General features: G+C 42.5%; 1 protein-coding gene across 1 annotated transcript in view; it reads left to right on the top strand.

Annotated features, from left to right (window-relative positions):
- BACH2 (BTB domain and CNC homolog 2) overlaps positions 1-27,847 on the top strand; it is a 138,944-nt gene that overhangs the window by 29,697 nt on the left and 81,400 nt on the right. Inside the window, exon 2 of the mRNA XM_066545923.1 lies at positions 12,102-12,206. The gene's annotated coding sequence lies outside the window, so the exon portion shown is untranslated. The remainder of the gene's footprint in view (positions 1-12,101; positions 12,207-27,847) is intronic.

Genomic DNA, 27,847 nt, shown 5'->3' with positions numbered 1-27,847 from the left:
AATAAAAACATTAGTAGCGTAGCTAACTATGAAAACCTTAACAAAAATTGCAGCAAATACCACTGCAGCCCTGGAATCACAGGCATCCCCTTACATGTTGGGAAGCTGCTGTCCCGCTGTAGTGGCAGAGGCATGGCACACCCATTGCAAGCAGAGCCCTCTTGTGCTGCTCACACATAGAGCCAAGGAGCTTAGGAGAGCTCCTGGCCTCTCCTGGAGGCAGAGGCAGTCACTGGGACAGACCAGTCCTTTCCAGGTCCAGTGCTGAACTCTGCTCCTACTCCCCTGCCCTTGTTACAACAATGACATGTCAGCTCCTTCCACAAGCACTGTCCCTGTTTGTCAAACTTCCCTACTTTAGCTCTTTCTTGGTTTTTTTAAATCAGTCTCTTTGCAATCTCTTTTTGCTCCTGTCAGTGCAATTTTGTGTTTCTTTATTTGGCTCCTCCATTACCCTACCAACAGCAGGCTGGTGGCCAATCTCCGTCACCCAAAGCTATGGTTTTTCTCCTAGGGCTTCATGCCTGGAATTTGCCCTGCCAGTATTAACCCAGTGCTTGCCCATGACTGATTTATTTGCCATAAAAACAAATTGAACCCAAAGGAGATGTGCCTCCATGCAAATCAGTTTTCTTGTACAAGCACTGCTTGGAGGAATGGTCACTTCTTTGTCATGCCCAAAGCACAAGCTTTGGGACTTCTGCTTTGCCACAGGCTGAAGATTAGGAAAGATGTGAAGCTTATGAGGTGAGCAGAGTCTTCTGTATTGTTGGCTCACTTGAGTCATTTTAGAGACCTTGAAAGCATTGCTTGCTTCAGTTTTGGCCCTAAGGATTTCCTTACATCCAAGAGGGCAAAGGAGAAGGCATGTAGATGTGCTTTCTGGAACAAGGTGATAATTATGTTTTACTTTAAAAATAACAGCTGTTCCATGGAAAAAAGCTTTGAAGCCATTTCTTGTATCTTTCAGTTCTTCACAAATAGAAGTAATTCCAAGATATATATATATATATATAAAATATCATTATTACCATTTCCTTGTGAGACAGAGTACTGCTCCCTGTCTTGATCAGTGATTAAAGCTGCAGTGAGACCCCTGAATTGCCAGCAATTCTGTATCATTTGTGTCGCCATCGATAGAAGAAGAATAGCTTTTACAAAAACTATTTTTATTACAGCTGTGTAGACGTGAATTTATAGCTTCAATCATGCTTCCAAGAGAGCAGCTGTGAAAGTGAGATAGAAAGCTGGATGAAAGAGGTGGCAGGAAAAGTAAAACATGGCAGGGGGACTGCAGGAGGGGATAACACCTGGAAACATCTTTTGGGAGAAGTAAAGCTGGCGAAGGTGTGGAGCCGCTATACTTCACTGATCCCTGACCAATTACTGGCTTCTTGCCTGCTTTTTGTTTTTATTTTGTTTCACATTGCTGGTGTATTTATCCCCACCCTTATTTGCAACAGACGATTTTTATAAGGTTCGGAAGTGAGCGAGTGCTTTTTCCAGCTCTCTGGTCTCCGTGCCTGCTGGAACATCTGTACACACACACTCTTTTCCTGTCTAAAGATAGTTTGAGCTAGTGTGCCCAAAATACAACTTCAGGCTTGGGTTTGTTGTTGTCTTAGTAAGCATAAAAATGTGTTCTAATATTATGTCACTCCAGTTATGTGTTTCAGCAGCTGCAGTCTGTTTGTGTCCAGTTTGTTGGGAATGGCCTTGCTTCCTGGGATTTATTTTTCCATAGCTGGAGCCCTGGGTTACTTGGTTTGACCAAGACTGCACATTGCAGTCTTTCTGTGAGTACGATCATTCTTGCCCAGTAGGATGATTCCAGCAGGGTGTTCTGCTGGAATGACATGACCACCTTTGACTGACCTCGTGCTCTGCCAGCACTGCTGTTTGCACATCATCCCTTCCCACCCCCTCTGCTTCCCCCTGTCCCTGCAGGCCTTGCTGCAGTTGTGCAAAAAAATATTCCTTCTTTCTGCAGTGCCATCACTATGTTGAATAATTCTGCTTTTACTTCTCAGGTTTTCTGGCTTGACCTCTCCACCTCCCTCCATCCAGCAAGGACGTAGTACCTAATCCCTTTTGTGGATATATGTGCTCCTGTGGTGTGCATTGAAAAAGTGGAATTTACTTAACATAGACCTTTCCTTATTTTTACTTAAATTTTGTTATTTTGAGTTTAATGCACTGTAACTTGTGCTGTGGGGTCGCTTACCCTCCCATCATGAAGTCCCAGATAGGAGTCTGGGATGGGAGCTTTGTGTAGCCTGGAGATCCAGGGAAAGGAAACTACTAAATGGCAAATTGTGTACCAGCCACACTTCTGGGTTGGCTGGTGCTTGGAAAGTTGATGAACATGGAGATTTCAGAGGAGGCTGCTGTGAAGGGTAAAGAGGCGCAGGGAAATGACCAGGATCAGCAAGTGTTTGATGCTCAGGTATCTGTAAATGATTATCACAGTCCATGTATTGTGTGGGGATGTTAATTTTTGCTGATAAATGACAAACTACACTATGCACTTTTATAGGTAAAGCAAAAATTGTTCATGATCGTAAAAGCTTTTGTACTGCTTGTTGCTATAACTTAGGAAATGTGAAATGGTCAAGTGAATTAATTTTGTGGGTCATCTCAAGTGAGTACCTGTAAAAAATGTTGTGTAGCTCATTGTCTATTTTCTTTTTAAGGCTTGTTTTATGGAAAGGGAACTTTGGAAACTTGGAAGATTGTGATTTTTATTGGTGATATTCCTCTATCCTTGGAGCAGCAAAGGCAAGCTCTCCTCGGTGCAGGAACCTGGCACATTTGGGCTGGAAGGAAGGTGAAGGTGTCAGAGCTTCCTTAGCAGAGCAGGAGGGTATTCTGTCACTGCTGCTGGCTGGATGGCTCCAGGAGAAGGACTCAAGGAACCATGCAGCTGGCACCCTGCTTACGACTCTTAGTGTCTGCCAAAATTGGTTTAAAATAGCTGTTACTCAGAGAGCAATATTACAGATTTGTATTTGAGCTATTTGGACTTCTCTCAAGGGTTGGAGTACAAGATGCCAAACAGTGCAGCTTGCTGGTTTTTTAATACAAAGTTTCACATTGTGAAGTCTTTGTCAGAGAAATTTCTATTTCAAGCCCTGGGATACAAGGTGCTTGCAGTAAAGTGTGCTCTTGTTGCAGGCCTGAGTATCTGCCCTTTGTTGGCATTTAGGTTATCCTCATTTATGCTGCAGAGATGCCCAGGGCCTGGGTGAGTCAGGGCCCCGCTGTGCAGTGTGCTGGGTGACAGTAGGATGACAGTCCCTGCCCCAGGAGCCACTAGCCTGGGTCACTTGCTTCAGATGCCACTGCCATAAACTGCTTGGGAGCATCAGCTGCCAGGCCAGAGCATACTAAGGACAGAAAGCAGGGATAGTTAAGGTGAGGCAGCCAAACATGTATTTTAAATGCAGTTTACAGTCAGGACATCAGTAGTGCCTTCTTTGCCCAAGTCAACAGATACAAATGCACAGCTCATTGTCATTAACTATCCTTCTATATTTCAAAGCTTTATAAGCCCTGACCTACAGTTTGATCTCTGCCAGCACCAGTTCCCACAGGAACAGAGGACCACTGTGAAAACCAACTGTTAGAATCAGAGAGATGTATATTCTCCTTCACAGCAGGGAATCTGTCTGCCATATCCTGCCTTGTGCTCTGTGCGTGGCATCGCTGGGTGAAGTACAGGGGATGATGTCCATGGATTCAAGTGAGAGGTTGAGCTGTAACAGTGAAATGCTGGGAATTTTTTTCATGTTTATAGTATGCCTCAGTCCAAGGCATGTGCAGGTTGGAAAAGAGTCATAGAACTGTTTAGGTTGGAAAAGACCTTTAAGATCATCGAGTCCAACTTTTAGCCCAACACTGCCAAATCCACCACTAAGCTGGACAAAAATGCACCACTGGGTTCTATTTATGTGTTGTATAGGAGGGTGTGAGGTGGTTTCTATGGCACAAAGTCTCGACCATTGGTGTGATTCAGTTGTGCCATTGCCAGCTGGGGCAGTCTGCAGTTCTGGAAGTAGGGCAGATGAAGCCTCAGCCCCGGCTCCCCTCGCCAGGCAGTGTGTGTGTTTTACATAGCACCAGTGTGGGAACAAGCTGAAGGGAAACTTCATTGTGTTTGACAGTGCCTTTTAGCTGAAGTACTGCCACGATTGGCATGACAGCAGTGAATCCCAAAATTCGTTGATTGCCGAGAGAGCCTGTGAAGACAGACATGAGGGATAAAAGGAATTAAATGCTTAATTAATAGGTTTATACTTCCCTATTTCTTGAAGCATGACTATTTTTCCTTCTCCTGTTTGTTTACTTTAAGGTGCCCTATGTTCCACTTGAAGCTGTATAGAAATTTGCTGAAGAAACCTGCGCATCAGGGTTAAGAGAGTTCTTAACTAGGTGATCTGCTGCTTGAATATTTGACTTTTGAAATAATTAAATATTGTGAGCTACCAACATGAAGAGATTATTTGGCAATATTTTGTACACTAATAATAGCACCTACCCTGTGTAGTGTAGTTATTCTTGATTTTAAGGGACTAAAACTTCAGCTTCTCATGATAGAGGTTCTCTCCTGTGTTCATGTATCCCTGATAACATTTTTCATTAGAATTCTAGTTGCAAATATCAACATTTCTTTGGTGTCTCCTTCTGTTAGTTCCTTGCTTCCCACATGCTGTTCTGTGTGAAAGTCTTTGTGAATTGCTTAAAGGAGTAAAATCCTTCATGGTAATGGAGATGCTAACATGCATGACAGTTCTTATCCATCCAAAAATGGCAGCAGTTGACTTGTAGTTTTTCATATAAGCTGATTTTCACTCAGAAAAGTTTTCACTTAGAGAAGGTAGCTATTAATTACTTATCCATCCATGTTTCAATATGCCACCATCTCGTTAAATAGCTCCCTTGTCTATTTCTTTCTGAAACTATAAAGCACTCTTTTCTGCAGAGCAAGCTCAATGACATCTTGACACTTCCCTAATGTTTTCAAATCCTGGTGGGTTTGAGTGAATTGCTGGATTTATTTGAACTTCAGATTCAGGGCTTGTAAATATGCACAGATGAAAGCTAAAAAGGTTGACAAGAATGCATTTGCAGTTGCAAGCGCTAGGTTTGGCATAGTTATCTTTGGCAACATGAACCTAATCAAGTCCAGGAACTGGAGTGATCATAAATCTGTTGTGATGCTGATAGTCGTCTTGTATTACAGTAGTCAGTACTACCTCCTCTATTATTAGATTGGGCCCTGGGGAAATGCAAAGGAAAGTGTGAGTCTCACCCACGATGTTTTGGTACTAAGCAAGCCAAGCATTTGGAGAAGATCCTTATCTTTGCTTAGCAGATGGAGGGTGAGGTGAGCGGATGAGACCAAGTTGCTGAAGAGGTCTCATCTTCCAAATGTTAGTGCAGAGCTTTAACTTGGAATGGCTCTGCTCTCACGGATTGGTACCTGGCTGTCCTGTTTCCAGACAGCAGTGCTGCTACCCACAAGAGACCTGGGAAGAGGAGTCCACCCAAGGAATGAAGCTTTCAATGGATGGCATTGTTAAGGATGATTTCAAGAGCTTACTTCTAGTATTCCATTGGTCCAGGTAGTTGAAAGATCTGTGAAAAACCCTGCACTATGGATTTATTTTAAGGAAGGAGTTTGGGTAGTGACATTATGTGTGTGTAGGTAGCCATTCAGCAGAGGGAAAGTAGGTGGCATGTGTTTTGCTACTACTTCTGCCTCTTCACTTTCTGAGCAGAATGCTTTTTAGTTTAAGGGCTCCTAGCATACCAGCATCTCCTGGTGAGAACTGGTTAGCTGGCTCTGTGCAGGGCATGATTGGATTGGTAGGTGTTTAGTTCATAAGTTTCACCTACTCATCTTGTTTTCTATTAATAACTTTATGTTTTAATCCTGTAAGTGTATTGTGCCATGCATCTGTCTATTTGGGGAGCTAACCCTGTAGTAGTAGGTATCTATTTCAGGAGCAGCCTAGACAAAGCACAGCCTATTTGAGTGCTGGCCTCCCTTATTGTGTGTAGTGGGTTAAATCGCTGGTATTAGTGTAGTGTAGGAGTTCAAAAAGGAAAGACGTTATTTGCAGTGTCAACTCATTAAAATACTCTGTACAGATTTTTCCAAAAGAATAAGCAGCCCAAGCACACTGGGCCCCATGCCAGGGTATGTAATAGCCTTGCACAGCACCAGTTGAAGCTCCAAGTTGGATAAAAGGCAGCTTTTTCTGGGTTTGTTAAGTATTCCTTTAAAAAAATAAAAAAGGTTTGTATACAGAAGTAGCAAATTAATTCAGTCCTATCAGAAAGTAGGTCAGTGACTGACCTCCCGATAGCATGAGGCAGCAGTTTCAAGCAGAAGTGACAGCTCAGCAGTGTGGACCCTCCATGTCTCCAGGAAACTTGTTTTGACAAATGTAAACACATTATATCCTGTATTCCTCTTGCCTTTTTTTTTTTTTTCTGCTGCATTTGAAACCACAAGCTGTCACTCTACATCCCCTTTCTTCAGCCTTTCTGGTCCCCAAAGGGAAATGCCTTGTATCATAGCTAATAATTTTTGCAGGGCTGTGTAATGAGTAAGACATTCCAGCAAGGGTTGGTGTTTTTTTATGACACACAAAGTTGAACACTGTAAACCAGACTTGACTAAAATCCAAACCAAAGTCTTTCCAATGGTGAGGGAAGTCAGTGGGAAGACAGGAACTGGATTAATTTAGGATCCTTCTGTCCTAGCTTTGCTTTTCTTTGTACTGAATGAAATTTTTACATATACCCACGTGCCTCTTCAGTGTTTATGTTGCCAGTGTTGGTGTCCACATTGCTACAGAGAGAACCTTGAACATATCTTCATTTCAGCCCAGCAACTCCTGAAACTGGGATGCTTTTGTAATTTTGGGTGAAGCAGCGAAGTGTATATAAATGGGGTTGTGGCTCCTTGAATACCTCATAAAGAATAATTGCCTCAGAAGACATGGGAATATGTTCATCTTTTCATTGAGTTGTCACTATCAGCAGGTATTGAAGGTGGACTGTACACCACTAGTTAACTACTTTGACTTGTACCTTTCCTGCAGTGATTTCTGCTGTGGAAATGATTGTGGATCAGAAGGTCACACAAGGTTTTCAGCTGTCTCCTTCTCCTGACTTTTAACTAGGTTGCACAGACAAGATGCTGCTGTGTGGAATATATAGAGGAGGATTTCAGACTGTATTAGCCATCATGGCTCAATTTAAGCCATTTTACTAAAGATCTCATAAAACTTGACATGATTTTCTTCATTACCTAGTTACCTTTCTGGCCTGAGGTGGCTCAAAAATATTGAGAGACTCCTATGGATATTTATACAGATGCTGTACAAAGAACGATTTTTGCCATGTGATGGATAAAATAGCCCTTTAGCTGTACACTACCATTTAACTGAATTTTTAAGTTCATTTACTTAGAAGAAGCACACTACAATAAAAGTTGGATGACACTGTCTCACCTAGGACTAGAGATTTGATTGGGGAGGATAGGAATATATTTGTTAAAAACAAAATGCTTCTGGCTTTAGTAAAGGTTTGATCTGAATAGATTCAAATCAAGCAAGAAGTCAGATGGATTTATATTACAGAACTGGCTATGAGAAGCTGGGGAAGAAGAAAGTCCCAAAGTTTCAGTGAATTACATGTTTCTGTGCTATAGGTAATGTTGGCATTAATTGTTACATACCATGCAATGGATGTCATGCTGAGAAAGTGAAAAATACACTAGTGTATGCAGTTAAAAAAAAAGACAAAGGAGAGGAGTGCCCATGTACACTTGTGGGGGGGGGGGCAGGCAGTTCCCAATCTGCCTCCTGAGGGATCTTTGCATGACACAGATGCTGGCTTTCAAGTCATTACACTCTCCACAGGGCCACCAAGTTTCCTCTGCTTGAAAGGGCTGGAAGTGCAAGGTGTGCTCCAGGTGAAGGCAAAGATCTGATGCTTTTTCCCACTGTTTCATGCTTACAGAGATGCTGCTTCCCTTTGCTCCCTCCTGCACTGGGGATAGAGAGTCAGGAAGGAAACAGCTTCTTTTGACTACAAAGATCACCGAGTCCAACCTTCAACCCAGGACTGCCAAGTCCAGCCCAAAACCATGTCCCTAAGTGCCATATCTACATGTCTTTAAAGATCTCCAATATTCCAATACTGAAATCCTTTTAGTTCAAGGCAATTTGATCTTCTCTTAAGGTTTAAGAACTGGAAGCACCAAGTGGAGAGCTGGGAGGTTTCCTCCCACCCCCAAATGCTCACAGGAGGTCCTGCCAGGCTGGCCAGTTGAGCTGCTTCCCTGTTGCTCATGAGTGGCAGAGCTCTGTGTAACAGAGGTGACATGGTGACCTTTGCAGTGCAGTGAAGACAGGCATAGATCAGAGACAGAAAAATTGCCGGCCACTATTCCATAGTGTAGACAGTCACTGGTGTCACTTGCCTTTGGGCTAGTGTCCTGTCTCACTTGTTGGAAAAGCAGTTCCCATGGAATAAGAAAGCTGAAATCCTCCTTTTCTTTTTAATTTCTAGCCAGGGGAGTATGTTTCACAGTCTGCATCCCATACAAGCAGTGACTACCAGTGCATATTTGGTATATATATTCAATATATTAATTTACCCCTTCAGCTGTGTGCACACATCATCAAGGAGCAGGACACCTTCATATGTTCCCTTTTGCTTTGGAAACCTTGGTGATGGCTTGCTGGGATGAATGTCACCTTTATGGCTTTCTCCTGATGCCCTGCAGGTAGCAGTTTTGAGGGAAGGCAGCTACAGGATCAGCCAAGACTGCTGTCCTCCCTGTGATGACACTGGAGGGCAGAGCAGCAAAGTGTGATGGAGAGAGGCCAGGGGAGATCCTGGGTCTGCATTTCCTCAAAGCTGAACCTTCCTGTGTTGGCCCTGTGTTGGGTAGAGCAAGCTCAAACTCACGCAAGGGACTTGGCAAGAATGGCTCTTCTGCTTGGGGGTGGTTTCCTCACACTCTCAAGTCGCATCCCCGAAACAAACAAACAAAACCAAACAAAAAATGCTTCAGAAAAACCCAGGTCCCACCTTTTCCTTCATAGTATTCTTAATTAGATTTGTGGCTTGGATATCCTGGGCTTTTTCCATCCCAGAGTAAGAACTCGGGAAATTTGTTTGTTCCCTTCTATACAGCAAAGTAAAAAGGTACAGGAGAAATCATATTTTGATTTTTTTAGTTGAGATAACTTACAGCAAAACTTAAGATTTTATTAGTTTTCTTCCAAGGTGGAGGAGAATTGTTTTTACCTCCAAGTAACTCATCAGCTGAAGTTTTTGACTTAATAGTTGAATCACCTTTATTTCAACCCTGTTGACTCTTGGACTGAATCCAGTGAAATAATGCATTTAATGTGACGCACTGAAAATATTTAAAAATTTTTGTTACTTAGGGGAGGAAGGTGGGAGTTGCCACTTTAGTGCTTTTATGAATGTAGAGTGATCTACGCTGATTAAGCATGACTGTTCAGTCAACAGCACAAGGCAACATCCATCCTGACTATAACAATGTAAATGTCCTTTGCTTTGCTTAAATCTTTCTAGGAGTATGTAATCTATCAGAGTAACATCTCAGATGGTGAAGAAATTCTATACAGGGTGTATGAAATTAAGAGTCTGTATGAAATTTCATCCCTCCTTAATGTTTTGCAGGAGCTCTTTTTGGTTGAAGTAACATGTGAATTTTGTAGAGAAATTAGGTGGTCATTAGGGTCATTCTTGCACTGATGCAGGCATAGGACAGATTCTACAAAGGTAAAATGTTGCCCCTCTTCAGGACTTTTGAACCACTCAAAGCACTATTTTGTACAAGTGTTAAGGGGGGGAAAAAGAGAAAATTAATTCCTTGTATTGCCCAGCTAATGTCCTGAATGAATTTACTTTGCATTCTCATGTAGTCTGTGCTCTGAGATTTGGTGATCTCAGGGAGAGCTACTGGAGCACTGGATGTCCTGTGGGCAACATGAAGCAGTGGCTTTTAAGGGCTTCTCATGAAGCCCATTTGGCAGGTGCTGTGAGTGCTCATTTTGCTTGGCTTTGTTTCTTTCTCTGGATTTAAGCTAGTTTGTGGTTAATGGTTCAAGTTTGCATCACCATTGAAACACTGCTCACCTCAGCTGACTACAACTTTATGCCCATTACTGATTCCAGAGTGTAAACTAGATAGGTTATTAGTCCTGCCCTGAGGAAGAAGAGAAGGAGTTAAAATTTAAGAGCTGGCTGTGGTGGACAAGAGTGCTGACTAACACCTTTCTTGAGTACATGGAAATCAATTTGGACCTTGTCTGATGAATGCCACTGCTGGAGTTCTTTCTTTTCCTTTTAGACTTACCTATGAGAATCGAGAAACAAGTGCGTTCACTTAAGATAACATCGTGTGACAGCTGAGAACAATTAAAACTCTTACTTGTAGCTATATTTTTTTCCTTCCTTTCTACAGCAGGAGGGTGGTGTCTGCAGCTCTAAGGAGTTGATACAGGCTATTTGTCACTGCTGTGATCTTATCTAGAACAAGTATCCTGCAAGGTTATTTATTTTACAGCCTTTTCTTCTAGTTTTGCACAACACACAGATCTTGGGAGATGGGAAAGGTTTTTTTTCTTACTAGAGTCTTTTTGGCAATAAACACATGCCTAACTGTAAGAGAAAAAACTTTCACAACCAAGCTTGTTTTGTGAAGCCCAAACATTTGTGAAGCTTACAAACCCTCAAACTTTGCATAATGTGCCCATCCCTGGTCTCAAACATGAAGTGGCAGAAGAGGGAAGTGTTACTTTTTTTAACCAACAACTTATGACTGTGTCAACACATGACAATTTGTCAAAGCTTGCTGTAGCGGTACTGTAAATTAATTTTTAGCATCACTTGTGAGTGGTAAACACTTTGTGCAGTGTGAACAGCTCCTAGTACAGTGTGAGTTGTCAGCAGCTTGTGAGCTACCCTAAAAAAAAAAGCACAGAGGGAAGGATACAAGCCCGTTTACTAGTACAAAATGGGTCTGAGTCTGCAAAAATTCAACATGTGGTGGGATGTCAACTCAACCTTGAAAACTTGTTTTTTCCATTAATAGTAATCACCTGCAAGGCTGGGAAATCACAACTTTCCATTCTGTGCCCCAAGCAGTGTCTGATAGCAAGCAGTTTTCTCAGGCTCATGACTTGGTGAAGTAGAGCCCTCTCTCTGCTCTTGGGTTTTGCCTTTGCTTGCTCGCTTTAAAAGCAGAACATGCAAGTATGCTCTTTTGCTGAGAAGTCTCAAATCAACCACGTAAAATGCCTGGAAAAAAATTAATATGGCAGCCCAAAGAGAAATGGTGGGGGCTGAGTGCTCTCTCCTCCTCACCTGTCCCCTTGCTGTTTCTCCTTGCCTATCTCAGCTGCTGTGGTGGAGCTGCCAGTGATGGTTCATTCAATAGGAGCTGACATGATGGAAGAAAATTATTTGGTGCGAAAAGACAGGGAATATGTATTGTAGAAAACAACTTTTCAGATACAAATGTATTTTAACCTGTCACTTTAGCAGAACAAGCAGTAATAACCTCCCAACCTAACAATGACTGTTAAGTTGAATGTTAATTCGCTCAGTCGTTGAATTGCTAACATGTCTACAATTTACAAGTGAACACCCACTCAAGAGAGAGAAAATAGAAGTTGGTGCCTGGAATTCCTGGCCTTACTGAAATCACCTACATTTTTTTGGTACTAATTCATCTTGCATTTCCTGCGAGTGTTTTTAAGTAGAACTAGATGAGAAAAACAGCTGGGTGCGTTTGTTTGCCACTTTGATGCGCTCAGTGCGGGGTTTTTTTTTCAGGCACAATCGCTCTTGGCTTATACACCATAGGGTGGCTTTGGCTGCACCCTGGGGCTTGTTCCTGTGAGCAGGCAGCACATGTGAAGCTTGGCACAAGAACTCTTGAGACCTGCTAAAGCTAGTTTTAACCTGGTCATGGTTTTAAAGAGAAAGATGAGTTTATTTGTGTTTTTGCTCATAAAGAATTTTGGTTATATTTCCTTTTCTAGATACAACTGTAAGTGCTGCCTGTATGAAAGAGCTGAGCCACACCATCCAGTAAACTGTCTAGAGCAGCAGTTGGCTTGCTTGGAAATCACTTCCAGGACTGTGTTGTAAGTGTTTTTACAAAAGCATCATCAAATGGTTTCTTCAGTTTTGGGATGATTTTGAAATGTTCTGGTTGTTTCTTATAGTTTCACTGTTTTATTCTGATATCTAGTAAGATTCTAACAATGCATGTGGGAACTATTCTGATATCTAGTAAGACACTAACAATGCATGTGGGAACTGGAGCACCCCCATATCAGTGCAAAGCATAAAGCTAAAGCCCTTTCAAGGCTTTTTGCTCTCTTGCTCTAGAACTCCCCAGCGAAGTACCTAAACACTTTTGAGAACAGGCAGCTACAGAGAAGCCTAGAAAGAAATTTGGCCAAATACATAGTGATCTATTTTGTTATTAACTCTATGACATACATGTTTTTGGAGTGTTCATTCCAGCCTTTTAGCTGTGCTGGTGTAGCCCTGCTAGAGTGAATTCTTTGTGGAGGTCTTCATAAACTGTGATCTGCCTAACTCAGTTTGAAATGATCCATGAATAGATGCCCTGTCTGATCCAAAAAAAGCAGTGCTTTTTTCCCTTTGGCCATGCAGAGGGTATTGCTAGGGAACCTCAGCACGCTCTGAATGGAGGTGAATTTGGTCAGCTGCATCTTCTTTCTATGATCATGGAATCATAGAATATCCTGAGTTGAAAGGGATCCACAATAATTTTTGAGATCATCCTAGTGATGAGTGGGTCTCAAGGAAAATGGCCCTATTTCAGGTCACAAGCCAATTGCATTGTATATGGCATTGAGGATGTGTTTGCATTTAGAAGAAACAACATCATCCTAGAAAACTTTGAGATGTACACCAAAAAAAAACGTTATTGTGCTGTCTATACTGTTCATTTTGAAAGCATAATCCGTTCAGGGATGTTTGTGACCCAAAATTTTGTAATTTTTATTTATTTTTATATTGTCTTCATTTTTCTGGTGCTGCAGGTTATGAGAAGTATGATATGAGAAGTATTTCTGACATAAGTGCATTTCCCTTGAAATGGCCTCTGATAACACGATTGCTTGAGAGAGCAGTGGTGGGAGAGTTGGTGACTTAGAGTTCAAATCACTTAGTTAAGCATATTTATTATACAGGCTGCTCACATTCCTCAGCACCTTGCAGAATATTCCCCGCAGGTGAAATTTGCTGTACATATACTAGGTATAAATTTTTTATTTTTTTTTTAATGTTAATCCTGTCGCCAAGTCCTTCAATCACAGCAGCTGAGTCAGTTTTTTTGCTGTAGGTGGAGTCAGCTTTTTGCTCTAGGTTTCTTTTTTGTGAATCTTTACTCCGTTCAGTAACTGACGCACCTGGGTCACTCTCTAGGTGAGGTTGTGCTGGACAGGAATCTTTGGCTCAGCTCTGCCTGCAATTATCTGCCAGATACAGTAACTGCTGTTTGGTTCTTGTTCCGTGATTACTGGACCCGTGAGGCAAGCAGCCCAATTCTGCATGGGTGAAGTTGAATGAGATGAAAAAAGGTCTGGTTACTGTAAGTGATGGGACATTTCAGCTATGGCAAATGTGCAGAGAGCAAGTGGGGGAATTGTTTGGGGGAAATGAAGGCTTTGAAAAGTCCGAAGTCAAACAGTTTCCCAATTAGAAATTTCAAACAAGGCCTAATGTTTGTTTTCGGCAGCCTGTTAATGGTTCGTCTCCTTCTGGAACGTAAATCCTGACCTAAGCCACCATTGGTTTCATGGAACCATAAAATCATTAAGAATCATACAAGCAGAGTTGTTTAGGTTGAAAAGTACCTTCAAGATCATCAAGTCCAGCTGCTAACCCAGCACTGGCAAGTCCACCACTAAGCCATATCCCTAAGTGCCACATCTACATGGCTTTTAAATAACCTCCAGGAGTGGGGCCCAACCACTTCCCTGGGCAGCCTGTTCAATGCTTGACAATTCCTTTCTGTGAAGAAATTTTTCCTAATATCCAATGTAAATCTCTCCTGGAGCAACTTGAGGCCACTTCCTCTGATCTTGTCACCTGGGAGAAGAGACCAAGCCCCACCTGGCTACAGCCTCCTTTCAGGCAGTTGTAGAAAGGGGTAAGGTCCTCCCTGGGCCTTCTTTTCTCCAGGCTGAACAAACCCAGCTCCCTCAGCTCATCAGACTTATGCTCCAGAGCTCTCACCAGTTTCATTGCTCATGAAGATGAGCACTTCTCGTTCTTTCTCACAGTCTCTGCTGCACTTGTTCACAGGAAGCCCCGCTGTCACTTGGGCTGATGCCACCATGGAGGTGCCCATAAACCCCTGAGGCTGTTTCAAGGGGAACAGCTTCTCTGTCACTGTTAGTAATGGATTTTCATCCAGTTTATGTCATGATGTTTGCATTGCTCTGGCACCAGGAGCTAGTGCTGTGCACTCACTTAATTTACCCCAGGGTAGTTGCTACTGATTTTGTTCAAACCTGGTGTTGCAGCCTGCATGCTGAGGCAATCTCAGTTACACCAGTTCCTTGAAGGATTAACTATTCCAGTGTGGTTTTCTGCCTCGTGTCCTTCCAGCTTAACTGTATTAGTCTGTTTAATGGTGCCAGAAGGCCACATATTTGCTCTCTGTGAAGCCTCAAACAGTAGATGCATGCTTTTAAATAGTTAAATAAATGTTAATTATGATTCACAAATAGTTTTTCCCCAACTATTAAGTAATATCAAACACTGAATTTTTCAGTCAGTAATTGTTTTTCCAGCTGCTGAGTGGGACGAAGTATTCAATATTTTTACAGAGTTATTTTTGCAGCTGCTTGGCTGCTTTAAGCATAAAAGTCCTATGTTATTTTGTAGGGCTTGACAGCCTTGGATGCACAGTGGGCACAAAAAGCCTGTGGTGGGAGCGGAATGATTACAGTCTTCAGATGCACCTTGGTTAGCTGTGGATAGTTTGGTCTGCATCCAGATGAGCTGAAAATAGCATATTGGGCACTTTCAAAAGTTTGTGGTTTTGCAACATTTTCTCATCAAAATGTGAAGTCTTTTTCTTTCTCACCGTGTGAGTTATTACACATGTGGAAATTAGTTATTTTTTCCTTTTCAAGATCTTGAGACATTCTGTGAGGGATTCAGCTAGTGTGAATTATTTCATGAAATAGTGGTTTGACTCGTTGCACCTCCTTGCAAATAGTATAATACCAAAGGATTTTGTCTTAGAAGTGCATATTATGTGCTTTACACAGAAAGATCTTAAAAAATGTTAAAATATCAATTAAACCACAAGGCATGGTGATAGTGAAAGAGTCATTGTTTTCACCCACCGTGACGACTACCCTGGCAGTGAGCACATGGCTCACATTTTCCCAGTGATTCATTAGCCAAGCCAGTAAAACATCCTAGGCAGTCTGATGCTGTGGCTTACTGGTAGCTGTTCTTCAGATGATTGCTCATGTCGACATGATGCATAGCAGTGTCAGAACATTCACTTTGGAACTTACCTTTTTTGTGCATCTCTTTTCTCTGGTTTTCCCACCAGATCTGTTCTGCTGCCTCACAGCACTGCTGTTCACATAAGCAGTTGCTGTAAAGCTACAAAGAAGAATCACCTTCTAATTATCACTGGTGGGTTTTGATGGAGCCACAGTCATGAGCACAGGGTGCACAAAGGACACAACACTGAGTGCTGGGAGAGGACACTTAGCACTGAGCACTAGGGAGAGGATGATGTTGGTAGGGGAGGAGACCAAACTGTGAAGGGTAAATTCTGTTTGATGTTCAGTTGTGTTGGTTTTTCAAGCCAGAATAGAAAAGAAGCAGGATCAAAAGCCTTCACAAAGCAGAAGTGTGAGTGTAATGAAACGTAGTGACTAGACAAAAGAAATAAAAAAAAAAGAAGTTCATTATAAAACCCACCAAACTTACATTTCAAAGACCCAGAAGAAGAGGTGATCTGTCAGCCACCCAGCTTGGACTGGGCACCCAACTGGAACTCATGGTCTGGGTTCAGTTCCCTGCCTCAGTCACAGGTTTCCTGTGTGTTCTCAGGCAACCTCCTCCATCTGCCCCATGACTGACTTCCTCATTTTGCAGTGGAGATCATCTTCTTCACGTTCACTGTGAGGGTGAAGCGTACCGATGTTGCTGAAAGATGTGGGTGTTGCGATGGGAAGAGCCACCCTGGAGACCAGAGCACAAGGGGTGTGCTTCCTCACAGGGGATAGATGGTCACCATGCTGTTCGCATTTCTGTGTTAAAGAGTAAAAGAAATTATTTCCAGATCTCAAAAGGGCTGATTTTCTTCTTTCTAAGTCTTTCAGGCCTACTTTTCTTGTGGAGTTTGGCTGCCCCAGTGCAGCAGCAGGCATTTGGAATATTCCCTGTCTCTCACCTTTCTCCTCTCAGTCTGTCTGCTTATGTCTTTGAATCACTCCTGTCTGCTCAATACGCGCGCCCGGCACAACCCAATGGGATCAGAAACACAGCTTCTGTCATCTCACAACTTACGTGGAGATCTCCTAACATGGAAATATGGTTGTTTGTAAGAAAGAAACCGAAGAGTGCTTGAGGCTGGTTGGAGGGGTACCAAAAGTGAGCCTAGCAGCTGAGGAAGGTGGTGTGAGCCAGTGGAATGTCACACTCACAGACTCCTGCCAGGTGTGCACTGGCACAGTGTGGCTGCTAAGGATGCCCACATAGCTCATCACCACCAATGGCCCTCAGCCCCTCTGCTCCTCCACTCAGTCCCTGATAAGCAAATATATTAATTGAAGGGGTTTTTATATGCTCTCACTCAGTGCTGATGCTAATTCTGAGTAAGGAATCAGAAATTATAAGTCACACGCCTTTTGATGTGCCCTTTTATCTCCTTTGGGTTGGTTGTTAAACTTTTAAGTTCTCAGTACATGAAAACTGATGTCTTGTTCCTTCCAAGGCTGGTCAGCTCAGAGTCCCTTGCCATGAGAAAACACGGATGATTTAAGATGTAGTGCTGTGGACACTAGACATCCTCTCTGTGCCTGCAGTGCTTGTCCCTTTTCCTAACTGGTGAAACTGCAAATTCAGTTTGCTTGCAGCTCTAAAGGACTAGGGCCTGAAAACGCAGCAACTGTTTAGTTGTCCATTGCTGTTTCAACCCCTCACCCAATCTACAAATAATGAGTTATTGAGCTAATTTAGTTTTATACAGAAGTGATCTTCATCTTGCAAATCAGGAAGGCTATTTAACACAGTGTAATTGACTTCAGCTGTAAGATTCAATGCACTTAACTAGGATTACAGGTCAATAAAATCTAATTGTGCTGAGAGCAACAGGAATTACAGAAACACCTGGGGATTGTTTTGTGCCTTTCCTGTGAACAAGGTGTGCTGAATGCCTTTTAGTGTTATGGTTTGGGTTATACTGCTGCTTGACCTGCCCATTGGTGGGAACAGCTTAAGTTGGCACCATTTGGTCCATTTGGTGTGGGGAGGTGAAGCCAAGCAGGTGAAACGATGGGTGGCCTTCTTCAGTGAGCTCTCATTTCTGTGTGCCTGGCCAGAGTCAGGATGGGGGAGCAGGAAGTAAGCAATGTCTGGTTTCATTATGATGGTGATGATAATAGGATCCATGAGGTATGTGAGATTAAAGCCCTATAACATTGCAGGCAAAGTCATCCACAGAGGACAAGGCCTGAAATCAGCTCAGTGCCTAAACATCCTTTTGTCTTGACTCACCCAGTGCAGAAATAAATAAGGGAAAACTGATATTTATTCAGTATTTCCTCTCACTATTTACCAAGTAGGAACTTCTCTAAAGCCAGTTGTAACCTGGAAACATTCTCTGGCCATCATGCATTGGCTTTATGACTGTGTGCTGCAATTTTAGAGACCTTTTTTGCCCAAGTAGTAGTGAGCTTTTCATCAGCCACTCTGAATAAATGGGAAAGCATTAGATTTAATTTTTTACTTGCAGAGCTTCAGGGAAAAGTACAGCCTTTTTAGTGGGATGAGGACACTGGCACAGGTAGTGAGTAATTTGGGATGATGGCAGAGCAGGCTGTGTGTCAAGCGTCCTTGTGACACACATGAGGTGCAAACTTTGTTATTCTCTTGTAGAGAGGCATCCCAAACATCAATCTTTGGTCCAAACATAAGGTTGTGTAATTAGGAGTGCTTACCTAACACCATGGTTATTTTCTCCATTATTTTTCTCAGTTATTAATTATCCTGTTGCAAGCAGGAAAGGAAAAATGTACTTTCAGACCAAAGTAACAGATTTGGCTGGTTCCAGTACTCTGACTTCATGAGCAATAAAATATATAATATTGCTTGCTACAGCACATGCTGTACTAATCATTCTCTGTGCAACTGCCTACTTTTTACATAATTTTAAGCAAATGCCAGGACTATGAGGAGTAATAAAACAAGACAATAATGGCAGAACAGGTAGGTTTTGTTGTACAAGTAAAAAACAAAACAAAAAAGACCTCCATCTCCACAAGCCATGAGAACTGTAGAAAGAGGCTCTGTTTGCCTGACAAAGTTAACCGGTAATTACTGAGTGCAGAAGACATCTTTCTTGCACAGGAACAAGCAGTGAGAATGGATCATGCAGGATGTCCCTGAAGCTGCTGCAGTCACATTTTAAGAGCAGAGAGATTGAAAAGAAAATAATTTTTTTCTGGTTATGGAGTTGGCATTGCTTGTGGCCTAATGATTGCTGGTTCTTACTACTGCTTTGGGTGATCGTTAACTGGGATGGTGAAAATACTGATGTTGAACTTCTGTTTTCAGGTGACATGAAACTGAAGAAGAAATTCATGTCATGCCTAAGGTTTCAGTTTGAGTTGAGCTGTCAGGGAGAACTAGATAGACATTTGAACACAGTCTTTGCTGACTTTATGAGGTGAAAAACCCTATTTCGCTTTGTTTCCCACGCCTTTATTTTTTAATCAGGACATTCAAGAGTTGGTGCAAAATTAACTTAAAAACAAATACGGGGGCACTTCAAAATGTGTCCACTTTGCATGCATCAAAGTATTAATGTTAGCATGTGCACGACCTGCTGGTATGCAGCAGCAGACGGCAAATGGTTTGTTAGTATTGGCAGTGCTCTCACAAAGCCAAATACAATTCTTACATTTGCTGGCTCGACAGTCCAAAGTGCTTTTCATTCCTATCCATTTTTTTTCTGCTTCCTCTGTCTTCATATTGCCACCCTTGGACCTTAGAGTAGTAAAACGAAACTTCAAAGAGTTTATGAAAGTTACAGTTGAAAACGTGTTCTCTTAGGTCAGGCAGATGAAACCAGTGCTAAGTCCAGTCTCTTCTCAAATTTGGCTAAAATAATATTACACCTACATTTGGGGAGTGTGACAGTCCATTTCTCTCTAAAATAGCTGAAGTTGATACTTTTCTGTTGTTCAGAAAAATACAAGATTCCCCAAGATGTTGCAAGGTTGATGATGCTCATTGGATTCTGTGCTGAGCAGAGCTGAATCTATATGCTTCTGGGCATTATTTCTCAAACATGGTTGAGATTTCATCTTGTTTAGTATTGTCATAGGTTTGTTTCATAAGTCTAGCTATGCAGTAATTTCTTACTTCAAAGAAATTGCTTGCCCGAAGATTTTTTTTAAAGCAAGGCTTTCATTTAAATTGAGTTCCACTCCATTCAGAAGAGTACAATCTTTGCAGATATGTCTGATATTAGTTTCATGTCCAACTATCTACCACAGTTAGGGAAATAAAATCTAATGTCATCTTCAGCCAGTAGATTGTTTCCTTTTCCCTTTTTATGCCACTTGTTTTTCATTTCTTTTCCTCCACAGCTTTGGATTTTGTCTGTCTTCCTGTTTTAAAATCTGCTGTTGTATTACTCTCAATACCCAGTGTTTAGATGGGTCCTCCTCCATCTTCTCCAAAGCATACCAAGGTTCCCCTCATATCTCATGCCTTGTATTTAAGAATTAGTGGCATGATGTGTAATCCATGAGTTACTGATACACGCTGAGAGCTGTGCCTCCAGCAGTGCTGGTGATATACTCCAGCTGCTGGTAGGTGCTCAGTCTGCAGCACTGGGCTGGAGTTACTGCCAGATAAAATGCAAAAATTGGGCATCATATCAGCAACATGGTTCCAGTGGAGTAGTTTAGGTCTAAGGGTAAAAGCTAATATAGACATGACCATTAATTTCTCACCCTTCCAAGGGCATTCTTCTAATTAAGACCATGTATATTCTATTGAATGTTTCCAGTACTGTCCCCTTAATCTATAAATTATTGGTCCATTTAACAGGGCTCTGCATACAGCCCCAGCTAAGACGCCTGGCTGGTACCCATTGATCCTGGTCCTCCTGCCCCAGTCTCCTCTTCATTTACTTGCTAATGGAGTAGCCTGCTCTTTCTGTTACAGTATCACATTGTTTCTCTAATTGGCTTCTTTTTCTTTTGTCGTAATGATTTCGCTATTCCCGGGCAGATTCCCTGGCAGGGGACTCAGAGTATGTCTGTCTAACATCACCCTTACCCTGGTAGTAGCAACCACTCTGTTTTGTGTCACCTTGTCTTCAGAAAACACCGCTAGAGGCAGTTGCAACCCCACTTGATCTTTCCCTATGTAGAAGATGTGAAAATACCTAATGAATCATTCTGGGGAGGTGTGACCTGCGGGATGCAGACGCGTGGGAGTGTTTATTTGTTGCAAGCATCAGAGGGGGAATCACTCCGTTATCCGAGTACCCATGTCAAAAGGTGGGAAATCAGCATGCTCTGAAGTTTCACTATACCTTGATTCCTCTCCTCTCTGTCTCTTCCTGGAAGGTAGTTAATTTTGGAAACATGCACAAAGAGGAGAAAAGCAGCATGTAAATTCTCAGGATTTCCTTTGGGGGAGAGATCCCGCAGGGGAAGGAGGGAACTCTTTTAATAATCTTTGCAGCATTTAATCCCAAGAAAGTGAAATAAAATCAGTTCTTCCACTGAGAGTTGGCAGCATATATTTCTGTAACAAGACCGGTTCTTTGTAGTACAGTCTGATTAAGACTCTATCGAGTTGATTGAGGAGAGCAAAATCTGGTTTTGACAGATGTTTCCCATGATCTGAAGAATACAAACACTCCTGCAAGATGACAGACGGCTTGTTTACATAAGAAATCTTTTTTTTTAATTAAAAAAAACCAACAAAAACACACAAACACAAAGCAACATTTGGATCAGTCATTCTGATCAAGGCAATGTCAATTATTAGGCTGTAAAGGGAACTGATGACTCAACTTAGGCACAGCATTGCGGCGATCTCCGATTTTCGGTTTCATAACAGATTCTTTTCAGGAATGCTTTTCATTCATACCTGATGTTTAAATGTGTCTCTGGGAGCATGTATCACTTTGTGAAGGGGATGTGAGAGACTGGTGTCAGCGTGCTCCGAGTGGCTGGGCAGAATTTGGGAGGCATTCCTGTACTTTGGTGGGATGCCCGGTGGGAGAAGGGTCCTCTGACACATCGCATTGTGCACTTGTACCTGCACATCGCCAGTGTTGTTACCATGGTAAATTTTATAGATAAGTTCACATCAGTAAAATTGAAAAGCACTTTGATTCAGAAAGTGAAATGTTTTGATGAGATCCCATGCTTAGTAATTCCAGCGAGTGTGCTTGTTAAAGCGGGTGAGTCAGAAATGGAAATGCAAAGCATTTCTCTGAACGGTGGCCGGAAATTAGCTTTGAAAACTGAAACAAAGCCCCAACCGCAGTTTTATCTATTTACCTAACAATTTTAGATCTGTGAAAATCCCTTTGTCTTTGGGATACATTTCAATTCCTCTCTTGTAGTGCTGGTGCGATCCTTGAGCTGGATAATCAACCATGTGAGGACTATCTTGGTACATCTGACTTTTTTGGTTTAAAAAATTGAGTGTCCTGTTAGTGACTTTATTGCCTCTGGTGCTGCCATATTCTATTATGCTTGTGGTGCAATTTGGTGGAAATGTAAGTCAGGATGGGATGTTTTAATATTTGAGTTAATGTAACACTGAGGAAGAAAACCAGGGGAATTGAGTGGAGTCACTCAGCTGCTTATTACCCAATGCATAAGTTGTGTGTGTATATACATATATATGTATTTATGTATCTATATATATAGCACACAGGGCTATCTGACTGTTCTGGCACAAAAAACTCTGCAGTTTGGGGCTGGCTGCTACCCAGCTTAGCATGGAGAGGCTTCAGTGGTCACAAGCCCCTCTGTCAGGACACAGCTCTCCATCTGTAGGGAGAGGGCAGAAGGGGGTCATGAGTGTTTTCATGTTAGTAGTAGTTGTCTTGCTGCAAAAAATTTTAAAAATCAGCATATTGAGTGATAGATAGCAACATTCTTTTCTTCATCCTGCACCTTTCTCCTCTGCTGACATCTTGGTACCTCTTGCTTATCCTTGCTGGAAGCTTTGGACTTGTCACTCAGCCTCAGGCAGCGTAAGGACTGACTGCTTTTCTGGCAGCTGGAGTGTGGTCTGAGGCCCATCAATGTAAATCATGGTGGAGGAGGACAAAGTAATAGATGTGTTTAAGGGACTTGCAATTCCCACGGCAAGGCTGGTAAAGTAGAGCTCGTTTCAAAGAGCAGGCGGTTTGGTGATTTTTCTTAATTACTGTTTACCTAAATAAATAAATAATGCATATTCATGACTTTAACTAGAGTAAGTTGTGTTGAAATGTTACTTCTCCTGAGGATAGTTATTAAGGGTGGGGTGTGGGGTGCAGCAATTAATAATAAAACATTTAGATGAGATTACAGAATGTTCTGATTGGAATAGTAAACATTATGCTAGAAATAAAATCAAATAAACAAAGCTGTCTTGAATTTAAAAAAAATAAATACTATGCTATCTGAAGAAACATGCTGAACAGAAGCAGTTTGGGTGAAGGGGCCATGCCCTTGGAGCTCTGCACTATCACAAAGAGGCTTCTTCAGTGTAAAAAGCATCCCTGTGGAAGGAAGCCCCTCATTTTGAGTCTGGAAAAAAGATGATACAAATATTGGCATCTACACAGATTAGTGTGGCAGATGTAACACCTGTCAGCACCACTTTGAGGCTAGGGTCCATTTATTCTTTAACCGTGCAATGGAGAGTATTTCACCTGCTTATATCAGTAGTAAATAAAACCTTCATTTGCATTGTGAACCTCCTCCCTCCTTATTTTGCACATGCCTTTGAATGAAATTCTTTGCTCAGCTGAGAGTTTGAAATTTGGACTCATCCTTTCATATCTTTTGGCTGTGGTTCCTTATCTGGTTAATCAGATCAAAGAGAGCCAGTGATGTGTTCAAAGATTCTTGTGACAGCTGTGTACCATTAGGCTGAATGATTAAAAAAACCCCATAATTGTAGTTTAGCACAGTAAATACAGATTGGTCTTTCAGTTTAACATACGGTTGCAGGCAAACTGAGCCTTTGACAAAAGACCTGCTGCTTTAACCCCATGCAGACAAAATCGGTTTGCCCCCAGCCCCACCTGCCTCCAGCCATTTTGGGCCAGCAGACTGAGCAATGGGTGTATCTGTCCTGTTGCACTAGGTTGGGAATGAAAAAGAAAATAGGGAATGGGCAGATAGTAGGTGGGGAGCACCGAGGTAACGTGTGGGGACCATTAGCCTCAAAGCTCCTTGTGCAGCTGGGGTGGGCTCTCTTTTCTCATTGAGCTGTCCCTTTGCAGGCTGCTGTCCTTTCTGTGCTGTTTCCTATCTTGGGCATCTTTTGGGGATGAAGGCTTCCAGTCCCTCTCATCTGGACCAAATTGCTCCCCTCTAAAGTAGCTTCACAGGAGCTAGGATGCTCACTGGCACCTAGCCCTCCCGGCGTGCTGCTGGCATGTCTCCTGGACTCCCTATCATCTAGAAACCGAAAAGCGGCTTCTCTTTGGCTGGCAGTGCGGTCTGACTACTAGCACAGCTGACTACTCCTGTGGTGGAGTCTTTGCTTGTGTCAATCACCAGTGCAAGTCCCTGGCTGGTCTCTGAAACAGAGCAAGATGTCGAGGAACAAGCACTGGTGGATGGGCTGTCTTGTTCCTAGCACAGGTGGAGGGAATGTCCCATTGACTCTGGTGCTTGTGAGGCATCTTCACAGCTGTTTTGTTCTGCCTGATAAATTTCACTCAACCACATTTTGCTTCTCCTGGATAAACCTTTTCCCTGACCCATCTGCCTGCTCTGCAGGATCTGTGAGTGGTGTCTGTATCCCAGAAGATAAGGGTGTTAATGGTGGCTCAAGTTGTCCTGTTGGTCCATCTCCCCTGTAGCAGAGGTGTGTGGTTTTATAAACATGGTGCATTTTCCCCATTGGAAGAATCATTCTGGGCTGACAAGATTTCTCTGGAGCAGAAATACCCATTTCCATCTTCACCTTTTTTTTTCCTAAGGGTTTCTGGGAGTTCCAGCTGCATGCCTTCTGGCAAAGCCAGCAGCAGCAGGGCTGCCAGAACCTCATGTGGGGTTTTGCAGGTTGAGAACATGTTGCACACACAGAGTGCACAGCACAGTAAAGCTGATATCAGCTCGCAACTAATTATCTCTGTATAAAAATTCCCCTGCTTGCCGTTTTGCCGTTAGAGGCTCACTGGTAAGATTTATGACTCTGGCTAAAATGAAGTACCATTTCCTTTTTCTCAGCATTACTGTGCATGGCCTCTCTGGCTTTTCTTGTTAAAAAGACCTGAGTTCACCCAAGAGGGAACATATTTTTGAACCACTTTCCCATCACCATTCCCCCTTTCTCTTTTTTATATTTTTAACAACCACTGAAGATCACCCACAAAGCAATTTCATGTCTTTTGACTTTCCCCTGTTTGGAGTGAGGGGTGGAGACAGAGAAGATGAGAGGCAACTCCTTCATGGGAGATGGAGCATTTGCTCACTTTCAGCCCTACCATAGCTTGCACAGGCAAGATGTGTGCATCCATCAACATGAGCTCCCTCTTCATAGCTTGGTGAGCAACTATGGCATCCAAGATTTACATGAGCTAAAGGATAATTTCCTCACTTCATGCTGTAGCATGGGGGACCACCTGTACAGCTGGAGAAAAGGCTGTTTCTCCTGCCCTTATGTTGCCCATGTATGTCCTCATTTGACAGGATGATGAAAATGAGACCACTGACTGAACTTTTTGAACTTGCTAATATATGGCTGACTTCATCCTAAATCACCTTAAATTAGTTTGTGTGACACTGTAAGGCAGCTGGGTTTTTTTTCTGAGTACAGAGGGAAAAAAGGGAGCAATGTTGAGCTGCTGCTATCTCTTCCCAGTTGCAGTGAGACGTAGTTATTTTTGTATTAGAGCTTGGAGGAAAACCGGTAGAGATGCCAGATAAACCTCCCCAAAACAAACATTTGTGTTAATACTTAAATATTGTTCATCTTTTGCAGCATTTACTTATCTGTTTCCCACATGCTGAACCTTATGGGAAGTTTTTGTGGTTGACTGTGGCCTGTTCTTTCATTCTCTATGTTAACTGTTTTCTCAATTTGCAATTTTTAAAAGAAATCAGCAGTAAAAGTCTGACTGTGATAATCATTCAACATGGGAACATCTTTTTGGCATGGCAGGGGTGTGTTTTTGTGGGTCACATGTGTTGGGTCAGGAGCCTTGGAGCATTAACCCAGTGAGCTGTGTCATTTCATGATGACCTCAGAAGCATTCTCATCCAAGAGAACCAGCACTGGCTAGTCTGGTGTCATCTTCCAGCATGCCAGACTAAGGGACAGCAGTTTCATCCTCATCACTGAACCATCTCATTTTCTCCTGTTTGTATATGTGTTAACCATAATTTCCAGCCCTTAAGGGGAAATAAGCTAGGTGTCTGAATTTTCATCAGATCTGACACAAAGTATTAGGCTGTGGCTTTTGCTGTCTATTGGTTTTACTGCATAGGACATAAATATTCAATTCGTGTCATCTGATAAGGTTGCTGGGGAGGGGGTTTTTCTCACAAAATATATTAACTTTCCTTTCACACCTAGCCATTCTTTCATGAGTCATAACCCCAAGATAAAATATTTTCGATGGTGGCTTTAAGTCAAGTATATTCCAATGAGAAAATCACTCAGGTTTTACATTAAAAGATTTACAAGTTCCTGTGGCAGTAGTCTTGAAATGCAGCCTTATGCCTTCTAGCCCTGCCTGCTTGATGTGTCACAGACCTAACTGCAACCAGAGGACAAGAAAGGGTGGAAAATTCTCCCTATGCACATTCCCCAGCTTCTCTGAAAGTTTTCTGTTTAAGCCTGGTTGGTTTTGTTAGGTGTAGCTGGTGAAAATCCAGTTTTCAGACTCTGGAGCGCTCCAGGGCAGCAGCAGCTGCCTTCCCCTGCAGCCAGTCAGCCAGCAATGGGTGTCTTGAAGGTTCTCCTGGTGACTTCAGTCACAGTCTCTAGCTAAGGTGGCTCCTGACACTGTTTTGCCATTATCTGAGGGAATAGCTCAATCTCATCTGCTCTGACTGCTGACACAGCTCACCCAGATAGGGATGCACTGCAGAGCTGGTGCTCACAGCCCTGGGATGGGTGGGTACCTCCTTGTTTGTGGTCCACTCCTCCTTGGTTGTGTTGGTTTTCTGCATCCCACCTCTGTACACTGGGAAAAAAGCTGCTGTGCCCTTCTGACTCCTGTTTTGGCTGCCCCTGGTTAAACAGTGCACGTGGGAACAAGCAGGATGATAGATGGGCATGTTCTTTCCCTTTGGAAGAACTCCACAGCTTATTATGAGGAAATTAGGTGCACTGAGGGTGAAGCAGACCATGTCTCTTTTGTGACACAGGTATCAATATCATCTTGGGTTTAATTTACAGATTTCAGGGAGAGATCAGGCATTAGATGTCAGGAGCACTGCAAATTCCTTCTCAGCCTCAGGCGACCCTTCGAGCTACAAATGTTCCCGTGAAGCTACTTCAACCAGACAGAAATTACACACAAAATGCAAGAAAACACGTTTGCTGATCTGTGATGGTATTGCATGTAACAAAGCAGGATCCTTGACTTCACTGGGATCAATTTCTGTACATATTTGTGTAAGTAGCATCATTGCACCCCACCAGGTGAGGCACTGCTTCAGAAAACACCAGCTCTGTTTGCAGACCTGTGCTCACCGCTCCCAGCTCGCAGGTGCTCAGCCTTTCTTAAATGTTTTTTTCCTCTTGTCTGCATCTGAGAGAAGCTCATCAACTGGTCTCCTTGTGTGGGTCATTTTACTTAGCCCTCATTCTACCCATCTATGCTGAACATCAGGATAAACAACCCACTGTGTATTTGCTGCATTTGTGCATTTGTTGCTCACTTCCCAGCATCTCCAGTGTTCTTGAGCACAACTACACGATTTTCTGTGTTTGAAACACCTTTCATGATAAGTGGAGTAATACCCAGGTACATTCATCATGCCCTTCTCAATTCACCTTTCTTGGTTTGTTTGTTGCAAACAGAAGAAGTTGCCAGTTTTCTCCTTTTAAGCATTAAAGCCCTGTTAAAAACAAAACCTCTCCTTTGAACACTCTCTCTGTATAACAGAAATCCAAACTGGAAGGTGTTTTATTGAAGCAAATGGTTTTTCAATTTCATGCATTCTTCTGCCAGTTAGAGTGTCTGGTGTGTCTTCCTTTACATTTGCATTCCTCAGTGCTAATTTCAGCTGCCAGGTGGTACTGGAAGCCATCAGAAGGGGGGAGAAAGAAGGTAACCTGGTTCAAA

This window comes from Molothrus aeneus, chromosome 3 (assembly GCF_037042795.1).
Source record: "Molothrus aeneus isolate 106 chromosome 3, BPBGC_Maene_1.0, whole genome shotgun sequence".
In the NCBI taxonomy this organism is placed as follows: Eukaryota; Metazoa; Chordata; class Aves; order Passeriformes; family Icteridae; genus Molothrus; species Molothrus aeneus.
Note: the sequence above shows the minus strand (reverse complement) of the source record. Positions and strands in the feature narration are given on the sequence as shown.